Here is a 23,122-nt window from a genome sequence, read left to right on the forward strand (position 1 = left end):
TACAGAATGCAAGCAGATGTGCTTCGAAAACTACTACTAGTCTTTCAGGGAACGATCAAATCGTAGACAGTTTAAGACATTGCTCCCATTTAGAAAAGTCAGCATGGTGATTATTGTGTTCAATGCCGATGCAATATTTGTGTTTCATCATCACTCTGAAGGTCCACAGAGTGCAGAATGCCTCCAGATGTGCTTCGGAAACTGCTACTAGTCCTCCAGTGTACGAACAAAGCGTTGACAGTTTAAGTAATTACTTCCATGGAGAAAAGTCCGCATGGTGCTTATTGTGTTCAATGCCGATTCAATTTCTGTGTTTCATCAACACTCTGAAGGTTCACAGATTATAGAATGCATCCAGATGTGCTTCGGAAACAACTACTAGTCATCCAGGGAACGATCAAAGCGTAGACAGTTTAAGACAATTCTCTCATGTAGAAAAGCCCGTATGTTGCTTATTGTGTTCAATGCCGATTCTATTTCTGTGTTTCATCAACACTCTGAAGGTCCACAGATTACAGAATGCCTGCAGATGTGCTTCGGAAACTACTACTAGTCTTCCAGGGAACGATCAAAGCGTAGACAGTTTAAGACATTACCCCCATGGAGAAAAGTCAGCATGGTACTTATTGTGTTCAATGCCGATGCAATTTTTGTGTTTCATCAACACTCTGAAGGTCCACAGATTTCAGAAAGCATCCAGATATGCTTCGGAAACTACTACTAGTCTTCCAGGGAACGATCAAAACGTAGACAGTTTAAGACATTACTCTCATGGAGAAAAGTCCGCATGGTGCTTATTGTGTTCAACGCCGATTCAATTTCTGTGTTTCATCAACACTATGGAGGTTCACAGATTATAGAATGCATCCAGATGTGCTTCGGAAACAACTACTAGTCATCCAGGGAACGATCAAAGCGTAGACAGTTTAAGACAATTCTCTCATGTAGAGAAGTCCGTATGGTGCTTATTGTGTTCAATGCCGATTCAATTTCTGTGTTTCATCAACACTCTGAAGGTCCACAGACTACAGAATGCCTCCAGATGTGCTTCGGAAACTACTACTAGTCTTCCAGGGAACGATCAAAGCGTAGAAAATTTAAGACATTACTCCCATGGAGAAAAGTCCGCATGGTGCTTATTGTGGTCAATGCCGATGCAATTTTAGTGTTTCATCAACACTCTGAAGGTCCACAGATTACAGAATGCATCCAGATGTGCTTCGGAAACTACTGGTAGTCTTCCAGTGTACGATCAAAGAGTAGACAGTTTAAGACATTACTCCCATGGAGAAAAGTCCGCATGGTGTTTATTTTGTTCAATGCCGATGCAATTATTGTGTTTCATCAACACTTTGAAGGTCCACTGATTTCAGAAAGCATCCAGATATGCTTCGGAAACTACTACTTGTCTTCCAGGGAACGATCAAAGCGTAGACAGTTTAAGACATTACTCCCATGGAGAAAAGTCCGCATGGTGCTTATTGTGGTCAATGACGATGCAATTTTTGTGTATCATCAACAATCTGATGGTCCACAGATTACAGAATGCATCCAGATGTACTTCGGAAACTTCTACTAGTCTTCCAGGGAACGATCAAAACGTAGACAGTTTAAGACATTACTCCCATGGAGAAAAGTCCGCATGGTGCTTATTGTGTTCAACGGCCATTCAATTTCTGTGTTTCATCAACACTCAGAAGGTTCACTGATTATAGAATGCATTCATATGTGCTTCGGAAACAACTACTAGTCATCCAGGGAACGATCAAAGCGTAGTTTAAGTCATTACTCTCATGGAGACAAGTCCGCATGGTGCTTATTGTGTTCAATGCCGATTCAATTTCTGTTATTCATCAACACCCTGAAGGACCACAGATTACAGAATGCATCCAGATGTTCTTCGGAAACTACTACTAGTCTTCCAGTGTACGATCAAAGCGTAGACAGTTTAAGACATTACTCCCATGGAGAAAAGTCCGCATGGTGCTTATTGTGTTCAATGCCGATGATATTTTTGTGTTTCATCAACACTCTGAAGGTCCACAGATTACAGAATGCATCCAGATGTGCTTCGGAAACTACTTCTAGTCTCCCAGGGAACGATCAAAGCGTAGGCAGTTTAAGACATTACTCCCATGGAGAAAAGTCCGAATGGTGCTTATTGTGAGCAATGACGATGCAATTTCTGTGTTTCATCAACACTCTGAAGGTCCGCAGGTAACACAATGCATCCAGATGTGCTTCAGAAACTACTACTAGTCTACCAGTGTACGATCAAAGCGTAGACAGTGTGAGACATTACTCCCATGGAGATAAGTTCGAATGGTGCTTATTGTGTTCAATGCCGATGCAATTTTTGTGTTTCATCAACACTCAGAAGGTCCACAGGTTACAGAATGCTTCCAGATGTGCTTCGGAAACTACTACTAATCTTCCAGTGTACGATCAAAGCGTAGACAGTTTAAGACATTACTCCCATAGAGAAAGTTCCGCATGGTGCTTATTGTGTTAAATGCCGATGCAATTTTTGTGTTTCATCAACACTCTGATGGTCCACAGATTACAGAATGCATCCAGACGTGCTTCTGAAACTACTACTAGTCTTCCAGGGAACGATCAAAGCGTAGACAGTTTAAGACATTACTCTCAGGGAGAAAAGTCCGCATGGTGCTTTTTGTGTTCAATGCCGATGCAATTTTTGTGTTTCATCAACACTCTGAATGTCCACAGATTACAGAATGCCACCAGATGTGCATCGGAAGCTACTACTAGTCTTCCAGTGAACGATCAAAGCATAGACAGTTTAAGACATTACTCTAATGGAGAAAAGTCCGCATGGTGCTTATTGTGTTCAATGCCGATGCAATATCTGTGTTTCATCAACACTCTGAGGAACCACAGATTACAGAATGCATCCAGATATGCTTCGGAAACTACTACTAGTGTTCCAAGGAACGATCAAAGCGTAGACAGTTTAAGACATTACTCCCATTTAGAAAAGTCCTCATGGTGGTTATTGTGTTCAATGCCGATGCAATTTTTGTGTTTCATCAACACTCTGAAGGTCCACAGATTTCAGAAAGCATCCAGATATGCTTCGGAAACTACTACTAGTCTTCCAGGGAACGATCAAAACGTAGACAGTTTAAGACATTACTCTCATGGAGAAAAGTCCGCATGGTGCTTATTGTGTTCAACGCCGATTCAATTTCTGTGTTTCATCAACACTATGGAGGTTCACAGATTATAGAATGCATCCAGATGTGCTTCGGAAACAACTACTAGTCATCCAGGGAACGATCAAAGCGTAGACAGTTTAAGACAATTCTCTCATGTAGAGAAGTCCGTATGGTGCTTATTGTGTTCAATGCCGATTCAATTTCTGTGTTTCATCAACACTCTGAAGGTCCACAGACTACAGAATGCCTCCAGATGTGCTTCGGAAACTACTACTAGTCTTCCAGGGAACGATCAAAGCGTAGAAAATTTAAGACATTACTCCCATGGAGAAAAGTCCGCATGGTGCTTATTGTGGTCAATGCCGATGCAATTTTAGTGTTTCATCAACACTCTGAAGGTCCACAGATTACAGAATGCATCCAGATGTGCTTCGGAAACTACTGGTAGTCTTCCAGTGTACGATCAAAGAGTAGACAGTTTAAGACATTACTCCCATGGAGAAAAGTCCGCATGGTGTTTATTTTGTTCAATGCCGATGCAATTATTGTGTTTCATCAACACTTTGAAGGTCCACTGATTTCAGAAAGCATCCAGATATGCTTCGGAAACTACTACTTGTCTTCCAGGGAACGATCAAAGCGTAGACAGTTTAAGACATTACTCCCATGGAGAAAAGTCCGCATGGTGCTTATTGTGGTCAATGACGATGCAATTTTTGTGTATCATCAACAATCTGATGGTCCACAGATTACAGAATGCATCCAGATGTACTTCGGAAACTTCTACTAGTCTTCCAGGGAACGATCAAAACGTAGACAGTTTAAGACATTACTCCCATGGAGAAAAGTCCGCATGGTGCTTATTGTGTTCAACGGCCATTCAATTTCTGTGTTTCATCAACACTCAGAAGGTTCACTGATTATAGAATGCATTCATATGTGCTTCGGAAACAACTACTAGTCATCCAGGGAACGATCAAAGCGTAGTTTAAGTCATTACTCTCATGGAGACAAGTCCGCATGGTGCTTATTGTGTTCAATGCCGATTCAATTTCTGTTATTCATCAACACCCTGAAGGACCACAGATTACAGAATGCATCCAGATGTTCTTCGGAAACTACTACTAGTCTTCCAGTGTACGATCAAAGCGTAGACAGTTTAAGACATTACTCCCATGGAGAAAAGTCCGCATGGTGCTTATTGTGTTCAATGCCGATGATATTTTTGTGTTTCATCAACACTCTGAAGGTCCACAGATTACAGAATGCATCCAGATGTGCTTCGGAAACTACTTCTAGTCTCCCAGGGAACGATCAAAGCGTAGGCAGTTTAAGACATTACTCCCATGGAGAAAAGTCCGAATGGTGCTTATTGTGAGCAATGACGATGCAATTTCTGTGTTTCATCAACACTCTGAAGGTCCGCAGGTAACACAATGCATCCAGATGTGCTTCAGAAACTACTACTAGTCTACCAGTGTACGATCAAAGCGTAGACAGTGTGAGACATTACTCCCATGGAGATAAGTTCGAATGGTGCTTATTGTGTTCAATGCCGATGCAATTTTTGTGTTTCATCAACACTCAGAAGGTCCACAGGTTACAGAATGCTTCCAGATGTGCTTCGGAAACTACTACTAATCTTCCAGTGTACGATCAAAGCGTAGACAGTTTAAGACATTACTCCCATAGAGAAAGTTCCGCATGGTGCTTATTGTGTTAAATGCCGATGCAATTTTTGTGTTTCATCAACACTCTGATGGTCCACAGATTACAGAATGCATCCAGACGTGCTTCTGAAACTACTACTAGTCTTCCAGGGAACGATCAAAGCGTAGACAGTTTAAGACATTACTCTCAGGGAGAAAAGTCCGCATGGTGCTTTTTGTGTTCAATGCCGATGCAATTTTTGTGTTTCATCAACACTCTGAATGTCCACAGATTACAGAATGCCACCAGATGTGCATCGGAAGCTACTACTAGTCTTCCAGTGAACGATCAAAGCATAGACAGTTTAAGACATTACTCTAATGGAGAAAAGTCCGCATGGTGCTTATTGTGTTCAATGCCGATGCAATATCTGTGTTTCATCAACACTCTGAGGAACCACAGATTACAGAATGCATCCAGATATGCTTCGGAAACTACTACTAGTGTTCCAAGGAACGATCAAAGCGTAGACAGTTTAAGACATTACTCCCATTTAGAAAAGTCCTCATGGTGGTTATTGTGTTCAATGCCGATGCAATTTTTGTGTTTCATCAACACTCTGAAGGGCCACAGATTTCAGAATGCATCCAGATATGCTACGGAAACTACTACTAGTCTTCCAATGAACGATCAAAGCGTACACAGTTTAAGACATTTCTCCCATGGAGAAAAGTCCGCATGGTGCTTATTGTGGTCAATGCCGATGCAATTTTTGTGTTTCGTCAACACTCTGATGGTCCACAGATTACAGAATGCATCCAGATGTGCTTCTGAAACTACTACTAGTCTTCCAGGGAACGATCAAAGCGTAGACAGTTTAAGACATTACTCCCATGGAGAAAAGTCCGAATGGTGCTTATTGTGATCAATGACGATGCAATGTCTGTGTTTCATCAACACTCTGAAGGTCCACAGATTACACAATGCATCCAGATGTGCTTCAGAAACTACTACTAGTCTTCCAATGTACGATCAAATCGTAGACAGATTAAGACATTACTCCCATGGAGAAAAGTCCGAATGGTGCTTATTGTGTTCAATGCCGATGATATTTTTATGTTTCATCAACACTCTGAAGGTTCACAGATTACAGAATGCAGCCAGATGTGCTTCGGAAACTACTACTAGTCTTCCAGGGAACGATCAAGGCGTAGACAGTTTAAGACATTACTCCCATGGAGAAAAGTCCGAATGGTGCTTATTGTGATCAATGACGATGCAATGTCTGTGTTTCATCAACACTCTGAAGGTCCACAGATTACACAATGCATCCAGATGTGCTTCAGAAACTACTACTAGTCTTCCAGCGTACGATCAAAGCGTAGACAGTTTAAGACATTACTCCCATGGAGAAAAGTTCGCATGGTGTTTATTGTGTTCAATGCCGATGAAATTTTTGTGTTTCATCAACACTCTGAAGGGCCACAGGTTACAGAATGCTTCCAGATGTGCTTCGGAAACTACTACTAATCTTCCAGTGTACGATCAAATCGTAGACAGTTTAAGACATTACTCCCATAGAGAAAGTTCCGTATGGTGCTTATTGTGTTAAATGCCGATGCAATGCTTGTGTTTCATCAACACTCTGAAGGTCCACAGATTACAGAATGCATCGAGATGTGCTTCGGAAACTACTACTAGTCTTCCAGTGTACGATCCAAGAGTAGACAGTTTAAGACATTACTCCCATGGGGAAAAGTCCGAATGGTGCTTATTTTGTTCAATGCCGATGCAATTTTTGTGTTTCATCTACACTCTGAAGGTCCACAGATTTCAGAAAGCAACCAGATATGCTTCGGAAACTACTACTAGTCTTCCAGGGAACGATCAAATCGTAGACAGATTAAGACATTACTCCCATGGAGAAATGTCCGCATGGTGCTTATTGTGTTCAATGCCGATGCAATTTTTGTGTTTCATCAACACTCTGATGGTCCACAGATTACAGAATGCATCCAGATGTACTTCGGAAACTTCTACTAGTCTTCCAGGGAACGATCAAAACGTAGACAGTTTAAGACATTACTCCCATGGAGAAAAGTCCGCATGGTGCTTATTGTGTTCAACGGCCATTCAATTTCTGTGTTTCATCAACACTCAGAAGGTTCACTGATTATAGAATGCATTCATATGTGCTTCGGAAACAACTACTAGTCATCCAGGGAACGATCAAAGCGTAGTTTAAGTCATTACTCTCATGGAGACAAGTCCGCATGGTGCTTATTGTGTTCAATGCCGATTCAATTTCTGTTATTCATCAACACCCTGAAGGACCACAGATTACAGAATGCATCCAGATGTTCTTCGGAAACTACTTCTAGTCTCCCAGGGAACGATCAAAGCGTAGGCAGTTTAAGACATTACTCCCATGGAGAAAAGTCCGAATGGTGCTTATTGTGAGCAATGACGATGCAATTTCTGTGTTTCATCAACACTCTGAAGGTCCGCAGGTAACACAATGCATCCAGATGTGCTTCAGAAACTACTACTAGTCTACCAGTGTACGATCAAAGCGTAGACAGTGTGAGACATTACTCCCATGGAGATAAGTTCGAATGGTGCTTATTGTGTTCAATGCCGATGCAATTTTTGTGTTTCATCAACACTCAGAAGGTCCACAGGTTACAGAATGCTTCCAGATGTGCTTCGGAAACTACTACTAATCTTCCAGTGTACGATCAAAGCGTAGACAGTTTAAGACATTACTCCCATAGAGAAAGTTCCGCATGGTGCTTATTGTGTTAAATGCCGATGCAATTTTTGTGTTTCATCAACACTCTGATGGTCCACAGATTACAGAATGCATCCAGACGTGCTTCTGAAACTACTACTAGTCTTCCAGGGAACGATCAAAGCGTAGACAGTTTAAGACATTACTCTCAGGGAGAAAAGTCCGCATGGTGCTTTTTGTGTTCAATGCCGATGCAATTTTTGTGTTTCATCAACACTCTGAATGTCCACAGATTACAGAATGCCACCAGATGTGCATCGGAAGCTACTACTAGTCTTCCAGTGAACGATCAAAGCATAGACAGTTTAAGACATTACTCTAATGGAGAAAAGTCCGCATGGTGCTTATTGTGTTCAATGCCGATGCAATATCTGTGTTTCATCAACACTCTGAGGAACCACAGATTACAGAATGCATCCAGATATGCTTCGGAAACTACTACTAGTGTTCCAAGGAACGATCAAAGCGTAGACAGTTTAAGACATTACTCCCATTTAGAAAAGTCCTCATGGTGGTTATTGTGTTCAATGCCGATGCAATTTTTGTGTTTCATCAACACTCTGAAGGGCCACAGATTTCAGAATGCATCCAGATATGCTACGGAAACTACTACTAGTCTTCCAATGAACGATCAAAGCGTACACAGTTTAAGACATTTCTCCCATGGAGAAAAGTCCGCATGGTGCTTATTGTGGTCAATGCCGATGCAATTTTTGTGTTTCGTCAACACTCTGATGGTCCACAGATTACAGAATGCATCCAGATGTGCTTCTGAAACTACTACTAGTCTTCCAGGGAACGATCAAAGCGTAGACAGTTTAAGACATTACTCCCATGGAGAAAAGTCCGAATGGTGCTTATTGTGATCAATGACGATGCAATGTCTGTGTTTCATCAACACTCTGAAGGTCCACAGATTACACAATGCATCCAGATGTGCTTCAGAAACTACTACTAGTCTTCCAATGTACGATCAAATCGTAGACAGATTAAGACATTACTCCCATGGAGAAAAGTCCGAATGGTGCTTATTGTGTTCAATGCCGATGATATTTTTATGTTTCATCAACACTCTGAAGGTTCACAGATTACAGAATGCAGCCAGATGTGCTTCGGAAACTACTACTAGTCTTCCAGGGAACGATCAAGGCGTAGACAGTTTAAGACATTACTCCCATGGAGAAAAGTCCGAATGGTGCTTATTGTGATCAATGACGATGCAATGTCTGTGTTTCATCAACACTCTGAAGGTCCACAGATTACACAATGCATCCAGATGTGCTTCAGAAACTACTACTAGTCTTCCAGCGTACGATCAAAGCGTAGACAGTTTAAGACATTACTCCCATGGAGAAAAGTTCGCATGGTGTTTATTGTGTTCAATGCCGATGAAATTTTTGTGTTTCATCAACACTCTGAAGGGCCACAGGTTACAGAATGCTTCCAGATGTGCTTCGGAAACTACTACTAATCTTCCAGTGTACGATCAAATCGTAGACAGTTTAAGACATTACTCCCATAGAGAAAGTTCCGTATGGTGCTTATTGTGTTAAATGCCGATGCAATGCTTGTGTTTCATCAACACTCTGAAGGTCCACAGATTACAGAATGCATCGAGATGTGCTTCGGAAACTACTACTAGTCTTCCAGTGTACGATCCAAGAGTAGACAGTTTAAGACATTACTCCCATGGGGAAAAGTCCGAATGGTGCTTATTTTGTTCAATGCCGATGCAATTTTTGTGTTTCATCTACACTCTGAAGGTCCACAGATTTCAGAAAGCAACCAGATATGCTTCGGAAACTACTACTAGTCTTCCAGGGAACGATCAAATCGTAGACAGATTAAGACATTACTCCCATGGAGAAATGTCCGCATGGTGCTTATTGTGTTCAATGCCGATGCAATTTTTGTGTTTCATCAACACTCTGATGGTCCACAGATTACAGAATGCATCCAGATGTACTTCGGAAACTTCTACTAGTCTTCCAGGGAACGATCAAAACGTAGACAGTTTAAGACATTACTCCCATTTAGAAAAGTCCTCATGGTGCTTATTGTGTTCAATGCCGATGCAATTTTTGTGTTTCATCAACACTCTGAAGGGCCACAGATTTCAGAATGCATCCAGATATGCTACGGAAACTACTACTAGTCTTCCAGGGAACGATCAAAGCGTACACAGTTTAAGACATTTCTCCCATGGAGAAAAGTCCGCATCGTGCTTATTGTGGTCAATGCCGATGCAATTTTTGTGTTTCGTCAACACTCTGATGGTCCACAGATTACAGAATGCATCCAGATGTGCTTCTGAAACTACTACTAGTCTTCCAGGGAACGATCAAAGCGTAGACAGTTTAAGACATTACTCTCAGGGAGAAAAGTCCGCATGGTGCTTATTGTGTTCAATGCGGATTCAATTTCTGTGTTTCATCAACACTCTGAAGGTCCGCTGATTACAGAATGCCTCCAGATGTGCTTCGGAATCTACTACTAGTCTTCCAGTGTACGATCAAATCGTAGACAGATTAAGACATTACTCCCATGGAGAAAAGTCCGAATGGTGCTTATTGTGTTCTATGCCGATGATATTTTTATGTTTCATCAACACTCTGAAGGTTCACAGATTACAGAATGCATCCAGATGTGCTTCGGGAACTACTACTAGTCTTCCAGGGAGCGATCAAGGCATAGACAGTTTAAGACATTACTCCCATGGAGAAAAGTCCGAATGGTGCTTATTGTGATCAATGACGATGCAATGTCTGTGTTTCATCAACACTCTGAAGGTCCACAGATTACACAATGCATCCAGATGTGCTTCAGAAACTACTACTAGTCTTCCAGCGTACGATCAAAGTGTAGACAGTTTAAGGCATTACTCCCATGGAGAAAAGTTCGCATGGTGTTTATTGTGTTCAATGCCGATGAAATTTTTGTGTTTCATCAACACTCAGAAGGTCCACAGATTACAGAATGCATCCAGATGTACTTCGGAAACTTCTACTAGTCTTCCAGGGAACGATCAAAACGTAGACAGTTTAAGACATTACTCCCATTTAGAAAAGTCCTCATGGTGCTTATTGTGTTCAATGCCGATGCAATTTTTGTGTTTCATCATCACTCTGAAGGTCCACAGATTACAGAATGCCACCAGATGTGCATCGGAAACTACTACTAGTCTTCCAGTGAACGATCAAAGCGTAGACAGTTTAAGACATTACTCCCATAGAGAAAGTTCCGCATGGTGCTTATTGTGTTAAATGCCGATGCAATTTTTGTGTTTCATCAACACTCTGAAGGGCCACAGATTTCAGAATGCATCCAGATATGCTTCGGAAACTACTACTAGTCTTCCAGGGAACGATCAAAGCGTAGACAGTTTAAGACATTACTCCCATGGAGAAAAGTCCGAATGGTGCTTCTTGTGATCAATGACGATGGAATGTCTGTGTCTCATCAACACTCTGAAGGTCCACAGATTACAGAATGCATGCAGATGTGCTTCGGAAACTACTACTAGTCTTCCAGGGAACGATCAAAGCGTAGACTGTTTGAGACATTACTCCCATGGAGAAAAGATCGCATGGTGCTTATTGTGTTCAATGCCGATGCAATTTTTGTGTTTCATCAACACTCTGAAGGGCCACAGATTTCAGAATGCATCCAGATATGCTTCGGAAACTACTACTAGTCTTCCAGGGAACGATCAAAGCATAGACGGTTTAAGACATTTCTCCCATGGAGAAAAGTCCGCATGGTGCTTATTGTGGTCAATGCGGATGCAATGATTGTGTTTCATCAACACTCTGATGGTCCACAGACCACAGAATGCATCCAGATGTACTTCGGAAACTACTACTAGTCTTCCAGGGAACGATCAAAGCGTAGACAGTTTAAGTCATTACTCTCATGGAGAAAAGTCCGCATGGTGCTTATTGTGTTCAATGCCGAATCACTTTCTGTTTTTCATCAACACTCTGAAGGTCCACAGATTACAGAATGCATCCAGATGTTCTTCGGAAACTACTACTAGTCTTCCAGTGTACGATCAAAGCGTAGACAGTTTAAGACATTACTCCCATGGAGAAAAGTCCGCATGGTGCTTATTGTGCTCAATGCCGATGATATATTTGTGTTTCATCAACACTCTGAAGGTTCAAAGATTACAGAATGCATCCAGATGTGCTTCGGAAACTACTGCTAGTCTTCCAGGGAACAATCAAAGCGTAGACAGTTTAAGACATTACTCCCATTAAGTAAAGTCCGAATGGTGCTTATTGTGATCAATGACGATGCAATTTCTGTTTTTCATCAACACTCTGAAGGTCCACAGATAACACAATGCATCCAGATGTGCTTCAGAAACTACTGCTAGTCTTCCAGTGTACGATCAAAGCGTAGACAGTTTAAGACATTACTCCCATGGAGAAAAGTTCGCATGGTGCTTATTGTGTTCAATGAAGATGCAATTTTTGTGTTTCATCAACACTCAGAAGGTCCACAGGTTACAGAATGCTTCCAGATGTGCTTCGGAAACTACTACTAAACTTCCAGTGTACGATCAAAGCGTAGACAGTTTAAGATATTACTCCCATAGAGAAAGTTCCGCATGGTGCTTATTGTGTTAAATGCCGATGCAATATTTGTGTTTCATCAACACTCTGAAGGTCAACAGATTACAGAATCCATCCAGATGTGCTTCGGAAACTACTAGTAGTCTTCCAGTGTATGATCAAAGAGTAGACAGTTTAAGACATTACTCCCATGGAGAAAAGTCCGCATGGTGCTTATTTTGTTCAATGCCGATGCAATATTTGTGTTTCATCAACACTCTGAAGGTACACAGATTTCAGAAAGCATCCAGATATTCTTCGGAAACTACTACTACTCTTCCAGGGAACGATCAAAGCGTAGACAGTTTATGACATTACTCCCATGGAGAAAAGTCCGCATGGTGCTTATTGTGGTCAATGCCGATGCAATTTTTGTGTTTCATCAACACTCTGATGGTCCGCAGTTTAAAGAATGCATCCAGATGTACTTCGGAAACTACTACTAGTCTTCCAGGGAACGATCAAATCGTAGACAGTTTAAGACATTACTCCCATGGAGAAAAGTCCGCATGGTGCTTATTGTTGTCAATGCCGATGCAATTTTTGTGTTTCATCAACACTCTGATGGTCCACAGATTACAGAATGCATCCAGATGTGCTTCGGAAACTACTACTAGTCTTCCAGTGGACGATCAAAGCGTAGACAGTTTAATTCATTACTCTCATGGAGAAAAGTCCGCATGGTGCTTATTGTGTTCAATGCCAATTCAATTTCTGTTTTTCATCAACACCCTGAAGGTCCACATACAGAATGCATCCAGATGTTCTTCGGAAACTACTACTAGTCTTCCAGTGTACGATCAAAGCGTAGACAGATTAAGTCATTACTCCCATGGAGAAAAGTCCGCATGGTGCTTATTGTGTTCAATGCCGATGATATTTTTGTGTTTCATCAACACTCTGAAGTTTCACATATTACAGAATGCATCCAGATGTGCTTCGGAAACTACTGCTAGTCTTCCAGGGAACGATCAAAGCGTAGACAGTTTAAGACATTACTCCCATGGAGAAAAGTCCGAATGGTGCTTATTGTCATCAATGACGATGCAATTTCTGGGTTTCATCAACACTCTGAAGGTCCGCAGATAACACAATGCATCCAGATGTGCTTCAGAAACTATTACTAGTCTTCCAGTGTACGATCAAAGAGTAGACAGTTTAAGACATTACTCCCATTGAGAAAAGTTCGCATGGTGCTTATTGTGTTCAATGCCGATGCAATTTTTGTGTTTCATCAACACTCTAAAGTTTCAGAGATTACAGAATGCCAGCAGATGTGCTTCGAAAACTACTACTAGTCTTCCAGGGAACGATCAAATCGTAGACAGTTTAAGACATTGCTCCCATTTAGAAAAGTCAGCATGGTGATTATTGTGTTCAATGCCGATGCAATATTTGTGTTTCATCATCACTCTGAAGGTCCACAGAGTGCAGAATGCCTCCAGATGTGCTTCGGAAACTGCTACTAGTCCTCCAGTGTACGAACAAAGCGTTGACAGTTTAAGTAATTACTTCCATGGAGAAAAGTCCGCATGGTGCTTATTGTGTTCAATGCCGATTCAATTTCTGTGTTTCATCAACACTCTGAAGGTTCACAGATTATAGAATGCATCCAGATGTGCTTCGGAAACAACTACTAGTCATCCAGGGAACGATCAAAGCGTAGACAGTTTAAGACAATTCTCTCATGTAGAAAAGCCCGTATGGTGCTTATTGTGTTCAATGCCGATTCTATTTCTGTGTTTCATCAACACTCTGAAGGTCCACAGATTACAGAATGCCTGCAGATGTGCTTCGGAAACTACTACTAGTCTTCCAGGGAACGATCAAAGCGTAGACAGTTTAAGACATTACCCCCATGGAGAAAAGTCAGCATGGTACTTATTGTGTTCAATGCCGATGCAATTTTTGTGTTTCGTCAACACTCTGAAGGTCCACAGATTTCAGAAAGCATCCAGATATGCTTCGGAAACTACTACTAGTCTTCCAGGGAACGATAAAAGCGTAGACAGTTTAAGACATTACTCCCATGGAGAAAAGTCCGCATGGTGCTTATTGTGGTCAATGCCGATGCAATTTTTGTGTTTCATCAACACTCTGAAGGTCCACAGATTACAGAATGCATCCAGATGTGCTTCGGAAACTACTAGTAGTCTTCCAGTGTACGATCAAAGAGTAGACAGTTTAAGACAATACTCCCATGGAGTAAAGTCCGCATGGTGCTTATTTTGTTCAATGACGATGCAATTTTTATGTTTCATCAACACTCTGAAGGTCCACAGATTTCAGAAAGCATCCAGATATGCTTCGGAAACTACTACTAGTCTTCCAGGGAACGATCAAATCGTAGACAGTTTAAGACATTACTCCCATGGAGAAAAGTCCGCATGGTGCTTATTGTGGTCAATGACGATGCAATTTTTGTGTTTCATCAACACTCTGATGGTCCACAGATTACAGAATGCATCCAGATATACTTCGGAAACTTCTACTAGTCTTCCAGGGAACGATCAAAACGTAGACAGTTTAAGACATTACTCTCATGGAGAAAAGTCCGCATGGTGCTTATTGTGTTCAACGCCGATTCAATTTCTGTGTTTCATCAACACTATGGAGGTTCACAGATTATAGAATGCATCCAGATGTGCTTCGGAAACAACTACTAGTCATCCAGGGAACGATCAAAGCGTAGACAGTTTAAGACAATTCTCTCATGTAGAGAAGTCCGTATGGTGCTTATTGTGTTCAATGCCGATTCAATTTCTGTGTTTCATCAACACTCTGAAGGTCCACAGACTACAGAATGCCTCCAGATGTGCTTCGGAAACTACTACTAGTCTTCCAGGGAACGATCAAAGCGTAGACAGTTTAAGACATTACTCCCATGAAGAAAAGTAAGCATGGTACTTATTGTGTTCAATGCCGATGCAATTTTTGTGTTTCATCTACACTCTGAAGGTCCACAGATTTCAGAAAGCATCCAGATATGCTTCGGAAACTACTACTAGTCTTCCAGGGAACGATCAAAGCGTAGAAAATTTAAGACATTACTCCCATGGAGAAAAGTCCGCATGGTGCTTATTGTGGTCAATGCCGACGCAATTTTAGTGTTTCATCAACACTCTGAAGGTCCACAGATTACAGAATGCATCCAGATGTGCTTCGGAAACTACTGGTAGTCTTCCAGTGTACGATCAAAGAGTAGACAGTTTAAGACATTACTCCCATGGAGAAAAGTCCGCATGGTGTTTATTTTGTTCAATGCCGATGCAATTATTGTGTTTCATCAACACTTTGAAGGTCCACTGATTTCAGAAAGCATCCAGATATGCTTCGGAAACTACTACTTGTCTTCCAGGGAACGATCAAAGCGTAGACAGTTTAAGACATTACTCCCATGGAGAAAAGTCCGCATGGTGCTTATTGTGGTCAATGACGATGCAATTTTTGTGTATCATCAACAATCTGATGGTCCACAGATTACAGAATGCATCCAGATGTACTTCGGAAACTTCTACTAGTCTTCCAGGGAACGATCAAAACGTAGACAGTTTAAGACATTACTCCCATGGAGAAAAGTCCGCATGGTGCTTATTGTGTTCAATGGCCATTCAATTTCTGTGTTTCATCAACACTCAGAAGGTTCACTGATTATAGAATGCATTCATATGTGCTTCGGAAACAACTACTAGTCATCCAGGGAACGATCAAAGCGTAGTTTAAGTCATTACTCTCATGGAGAAAAGTCCGCGTGGTGCTTATTGTGTTCAATGCCGATTCAATTTCTGTTATTCATCAACACCCTGAAGGACCACAGATTACAGAATGCATCCAGATGTTCTTCGGAAACTACTACTAGTCTTCCAGTGTACGATCAAAGCGTAGACAGTTTAAGACATTACTCCCATGGAGAAAAGTCCGCATGGTTCTTATTGTGTTCAATGCCGATGATATTTTTGTGTTTCATCAACACTCTGAAGGTCCACAGATTACAGAATGCATCCAGAAGTGCTTCGGAAACTACTGCTAGTCTCCCAGGGAACGATCAAAGCGTAGGCAGTTTAAGACATTACTCCCATGGAGAAAAGTCCGAATGGTGCTTATTGTGAGCAATGACGATGCAATTTCTGTGTTTCATCAACACTCTGAAGGTCCGCAGGTAACACAATGCATCCAGATGTGCTTCAGAAACTACTACTAGTGTACCAGTGTACGATCAAAGCGTAGACAGTGTGAGACATTACTCCCATGGAGATAAGTTCGAATGGTGCTTATTGTGTTCAATGCCGATGCAATTTTTGTGTTTCATCAACACTCAGAAGGTCCACAGGTTACAGAATGCTTCCAGATGTGCTTCGGAAACTACTACTAATCTTCCAGTGTACGATCAAAGCGTAGACAGTTTAAGACATTACTCCCATAGAGAAAGTTCCGCATGGTGCTTATTGTGTTAAATGCCGATGCAATTTTTGTGTTTCATCAACACTCTGATGGTCCACAGATTACAGAATGCATACAGACGTGCTTCTGAAACTACTACTAGTCTTCCAGGGAACGATCAAAGCGTAGACAGTTTAAGACATTACTCTCAGGGAGAAAAGTCCGCATGGTGCTTTTTGAGTTCAATGCCGATGCAATTTTTGTGTTTCATCAACACTCTGAATGTCCACAGATTACAGAATGCCACCAGATGTGCATCGGAAGCTACTACTAGTCTTCCAGTGAACGATCAAAGCATAGACAGTTTAAGACATTACTCTAATGGAGAAAAGTCCGCATGGTGCTTATTGTGTTCAATGCCGATGCAATATCTGTGTTTCATCAACACTCTGAGGAACCACAGAATACAGAATGCATCCAGATATGCTTCGGAAACTACTACTAGTCTTCCAGGGAACGATCAAAGCGTACACAGTTTAAGACATTTCTCCCATGGAGAAAAGTCCGCGTGGTGCTTATTGTGGTCAATGCCGATGCAATTTTTGTGTTTCGTCAACACTCTGATGGTCCACAGATTACAGAATGCATCCAGATGTGCTTCTGAAACTACTACTAGTCTTCCAGGGAACGATCAAAGCGTAGACAGTTTAAGGCATTACTCCCATGGAGAAAAGTCCGAATGGTGCTTATTGTGATCAATGACGATGCAATGTCTGTGTTTCATCAACACTCTGAAGGTCCACAGATTACACAATGCATCCAGTTGTGCTTCAGAAACTACTACTAGTCTTCCAATGTACGATCAAATCGTAGACAGATTAAGACATTACTCCCATGGAGAAAAGTCCGAATGGTGCTTATTGTGTTCAATGCCGATGATATTTTTATGTTTCATCAACACTCTGAAGGTTCACAGATTACAGAATGCAGCCAGATGTGCTTCGGAAACTACTACTAGTCTTCCAGGGAACGATCAAGGCGTAGACAGTTTAAGACATTACTCCCATGGAGAAAAGTCCGAATGGTGCTTATTGTGATCAATGACGATGCAATGTCTGTGTTTCATCAACACTCTGAAGGTCCACAGATTACACAATGCATCCAGATGTGCTTCAGAAACTACTACTAGTCTTCCAGCGTACGATCAAAGCGTAGACAATTTAAGACATTACTCCCATGGAGAAAAGTTCGCATGGTGTTTATTGTGTTCAATGCCGATGAAATTTTTGTGTTTCATCAACACTCAGAAGGTCCACAGGTTACAGAATGCTTCCAGATGTGCTTCGGAAACTACTACTAATCTTCCAGTGTACGATCAAATCGTAGACAGTTTAAGACATTACTCCCATAGAGAAAGTTCCGTATGGTGCTTATTGTGTTAAATGCCGATGCAATGCTTGTGTTTCATCAACACTCTGAAGGTCCACAGATTACAGAATGCATCCAGATTTGCTTCGGAAACTACTACTAGTCTTCCAGTGTACGATCCAAGAGTAGACAGTTTAAGACATTACTCCCATGGGGAAAAGTCCGAATGGTGCTTATTTTGTTCAATGCCGATGCAATTTTTGTGTTTCATCTACACTCTGAAGGTCCACAGATTTCAGAAAGCAACCAGATATGCTTCGGAAACTACTACTAGTCTTCCAGGGAACGATCAAATCGTAGACAGATTAAGACATTACTCCCATGGAGAAAAGTCCGCATGGTGCTTATTGTGTTCAATGCCGATGCAACTTTTGTGTTTCATCAACACTCTGATGGTCCACAGATTACAGAATGCATCCAGATGTACTTCGGAAACTTCTACTAGTCTTCCAGGGAACGATCAAAACGTAGACAGTTTAAGACATTACTCCCATTTAGAAAAGTCCTCATGGTGCTTATTGTGTTCAATGCCGATGCAATTTTTGTGTTTCATCAACACTCTGAAGGGCCACAGATTTCAGAATGCATCCAGATATGCTACGGAAACTACTACTAGTCTTCCAGGGAACGATCAAAGCGTACACAGTTTAAGACATTTCTCCCATGGAGAAAAGTCCGCATCGTGCTTATTGTGGTCAATGCCGATGCAATTTTTGTGTTTCGTCAACACTCTGATGGTCCACAGATTACAGAATGCATCCAGATGTGCTTCTGAAACTACTACTAGTCTTCCAGGGAACGATCAAAGCGTAGACAGTTTAAGACATTACTCTCAGGGAGAAAAGTCCGCATGGTGCTTATTGTGTTCAATGCGGATTCAATTTCTGTGTTTCATCAACACTCTGAAGGTCCGCTGATTACAGAATGCCTCCAGATGTGCTTCGGAATCTACTACTAGTCTTCCAGTGTACGATCAAATCGTAGACAGATTAAGACATTACTCCCATGGAGAAAAGTCCGAATGGTGCTTATTGTGTTCAATGCCGATGATATTTTTATGTTTCATCAACACTCTGAAGGTTCACAGATTACAGAATGCATCCAGATGTGCTTCGGGAACTACTACTAGTCTTCCAGGGAGCGATCAAGGCATAGACAGTTTAAGACATTACTCCCATGGAGAAAAGTCCGAATGGTGCTTATTGTGATCAATGACGATGCAATGTCTGTGTTTCATCAACACTCTGAAGGTCCACAGATTACACAATGCATCCAGATGTCCTTCAGAAACTACTACTAGTCTTCCAGCGTACGATCAAAGTGTAGACAGTTTAAGGCATTACTCCCATGGAGAAAAGTTCGCATGGTGTTTATTGTGTTCAATGCCGATGAAATTTTTGTGTTTCATCAACACTCAGAAGGTCCACAGGTTACAGAATGCTTCCAGATGTGCTTCGGAAACTACTACTAATCTTCCAGTGTACGATCAAAGCGTAGACAGTTTAAGACATTACTCCCATAGAGAAAGTTTCGCATGGTGCTTTTTGTGTTAAATGCCGATGCAATGCTTGTGTTTCATCAACACTCTGAAGGTCCACAGATTACAGAATGCATCCAGATGTACTTCGGAAACTTCTACTAGTCTTCCAGGGAACGATCAAAACGTAGACAGTTTAAGACATTACTCCCATTTAGAAAAGTCCTCATGGTGCTTATTGTGTTCAATGCCGATGCAATTTTTGTGTTTCATCATCACTCTGAAGGTCCACAGATTACAGAATGCCACCAGATGTGCATCGGAAACTACTACTAGTCTTCCAGTGAACGATCAAAGCGTAGACAGTTTAAGACATTACTCCCATAGAGAAAGTTCCGCATGGTGCTTATTGTGTTAAATGCCGATGCAATTTTTGTGTTTCATCAACACTCTGAAGGGCCACAGATTTCAGAATGCATCCAGATATGCTTCGGAAACTACTACTAGTCTTCCAGGGAACGATCAAAGCGTAGACAGTTTAAGATATTACTCCCATGGAGAAAAGTCCGAATGGTGCTTCTTGTGATCAATGACGATGGAATGTCTGTGTCTCATCAACACTCTGAAGGTCCACAGATTACAGAATGCATGCAGATGTGCTTCGGAAACTACTACTAGTCTTCCAGGGAACGATCAAAGCGTAGACTGTTTGAGACATTACTCCCATGGAGAAAAGATCGCATGGTGCTTATTGTGTTCAATGCCGATGCAATTTTTGTGTTTCATCAACACTCTGAAGGGCCACAGATTTCAGAATGCATCCAGATATGCTTCGGAAACTACTACTAGTCTTCCAGGGAACGATCAAAGCATAGACGGTTTAAGACATTTCTCCCATGGAGAAAAGTCCGCATGGTGCTTATTGTGGTCAATGCGGATGCAATGATTGTGTTTCATCAACACTCTGATGGTCCACAGACCACAGAATGCATCCAGATGTACTTCGGAAACTACTACTAGTCTTCCAGGGAACGATCAAAACGTAGACAGTTTAAGACATTACTTCCATGGACAAAAGTCCGCATGGTGCTTATTGTGTTCAATGCCGAAGCAATTTCTGTGTTTCATCAACATTCTGAAGGTCCACAGATAACAGAATGCATCCAGATGAGCTTCTGAAACTGCTACTAGTCTTTCAGGGAACGATCAAAGCGTAGACAGTTTAAGACATTACTCTCACGGAAAAAGCTCCGCATGGTTCTTTTTGTGTTCAATGCCGATGCAATTTTTGTGTTTCATCAACACTCTGAAGGTACACAGATTACAGAATGCCACCAGATGTTCATCGGAAACTACTACTAGTCTTCCAGTGAACGATCAAAGCGTAGACACTTTAAGACATTACTCTAATGGAGAAAAGTCCGCATGGTGCTTATTGTGTTCAATGCCGATGCAATTTCTGTATTTCATCAACACTCTGAGGATCCACAGATTACAGAATGCATCCAGAAGTGCTTCGGAAACTACTGCTAGTCTCCCAGGGAACGATCAAAGCGTAGGCAGTTTAAGACATTACTCCCATGGAGAAAAGTCCGAATGGTGCTTATTGTGAGCAATGACGATGCAATTTCTGTGTTTCATCAACACTCTGAAGGTCCGCAGGTAACACAATGCATCCAGATGTGCTTCAGAAACTACTACTAGTCTACCAGTGTACGATCAAAGCGTAGACAGTGTGAGACATTACTCCCATGGAGATAAGTTCGAATGGTGCTTATTGTGTTCAATGCCGATGCAATTTTTGTGTTTCATCAACACTCAGAAGGTCCACAGGTTACAGAATGCTTCCAGATGTGCTTCGGAAACTACTACTAATCTTCCAGTGTACGATCAAAGCGTAGACAGTTTAAGACATTACTCCCATAGAGAAAGTTCCGCATGGTGCTTATTGTGTTAAATGCCGATGCAATTTTTGTGTTTCATCAACACTCTGATGGTCCACAGATTACAGAATGCATCCAGACGTGCTTCTGAAACTACTACTAGTCTTCCAGGGAACGATCAAAGCGTAGACAGTTTAAGACATTACTCTCAGGGAGAAAAGTCCGCATGGTGCTTTTTGAGTTCAATGCCGATGCAATTTTTGTGTTTCATCAACACTCTGAATGTCCACAGATTACAGAATGCCACCAGATGTGCATCGGAAGCTACTACTAGTCTTCCAGTGAACGATCAAAGCATAGACAGTTTAAGACATTACTCTAATGGAGAAAAGTCCGCATGGTGCTTATTGTGTTCAATGCCGATGCAATATCTGTGTTTCATCAACACTCTGAGGAACCACAGAATACAGAATGCATCCAGATATGCTTCGGAAACTACTACTAGTCTTCCAGGGAACGATCAAAGCGTACACAGTTTAAGACATTTCTCCCATGGAGAAAAGTCCGCATGGTGCTTATTGTGGTCAATGCCGATGCAATTTTTGTGTTTCGTCAACACTCTGATGGTCCACAGATTACAGAATGCATCCAGATGTGCTTCTGAAACTACTACTAGTCTTCCAGGGAACGATCAAAGCGTAGACAGTTTAAGGCATTACTCCCATGGAGAAAAGTCCGAATGGTGCTTATTGTGATCAATGACGATGCAATGTCTGTGTTTCATCAACACTCTGAAGGTCCACAGATTACACAATGCATCCAGTTGTGCTTCAGAAACTACTACTAGTCTTCCAATGTACGATCAAATCGTAGACAGATTAAGACATTACTCCCATGGAGAAAAGTCCGAATGGTGCTTATTGTGTTCAATGCCGATGATATTTTTATGTTTCATCAACACTCTGAAGGTTCACAGATTACAGAATGCAGCCAGATGTGCTTCGGAAACTACTACTAGTCTTCCAGGGAACGATCAAGGCGTAGACAGTTTAAGACATTACTCCCATGGAGAAAAGTCCGAATGGTGCTTATTGTGATCAATGACGATGCAATGTCTGTGTTTCATCAACACTCTGAAGGTCCACAGATTACACAATGCATCCAGATGTGCTTCAGAAACTACTACTAGTCTTCCAGCGTACGATCAAAGCGTAGACAATTTAAGACATTACTCCCATGGAGAAAAGTTCGCATGGTGTTTATTGTGTTCAATGCCGATGAAATTTTTGTGTTTCATCAACACTCAGAAGGTCCACAGGTTACAGAATGCTTCCAGATGTGCTTCGGAAACTACTACTAATCTTCCAGTGTACGATCAAATCGTAGACAGTTTAAGACATTACTCCCATAGAGAAAGTTCCGTATGGTGCTTATTGTGTTAAATGCCGATGCAATGCTTGTGTTTCATCAACACTCTGAAGGTCCACAGATTACAGAATGCATCCAGATTTGCTTCGGAAACTACTACTAGTCTTCCAGTGTACGATCCAAGAGTAGACAGTTTAAGACATTACTCCCATGGGGAAAAGTCCGAATGGTGCTTATTTTGTTCAATGCCGATGCAATTTTTGTGTTTCATCTACACTCTGAAGGTCCACAGATTTCAGAAAGCAACCAGATATGCTTCGGAAACTACTACTAGTCTTCCAGGGAACGAT

The sequence above is a fragment of the Schistocerca gregaria genome, chromosome 9 (assembly GCF_023897955.1).
Source record: "Schistocerca gregaria isolate iqSchGreg1 chromosome 9, iqSchGreg1.2, whole genome shotgun sequence".
Lineage (NCBI taxonomy): Eukaryota > Metazoa > Arthropoda > Insecta > Orthoptera > Acrididae > Schistocerca > Schistocerca gregaria.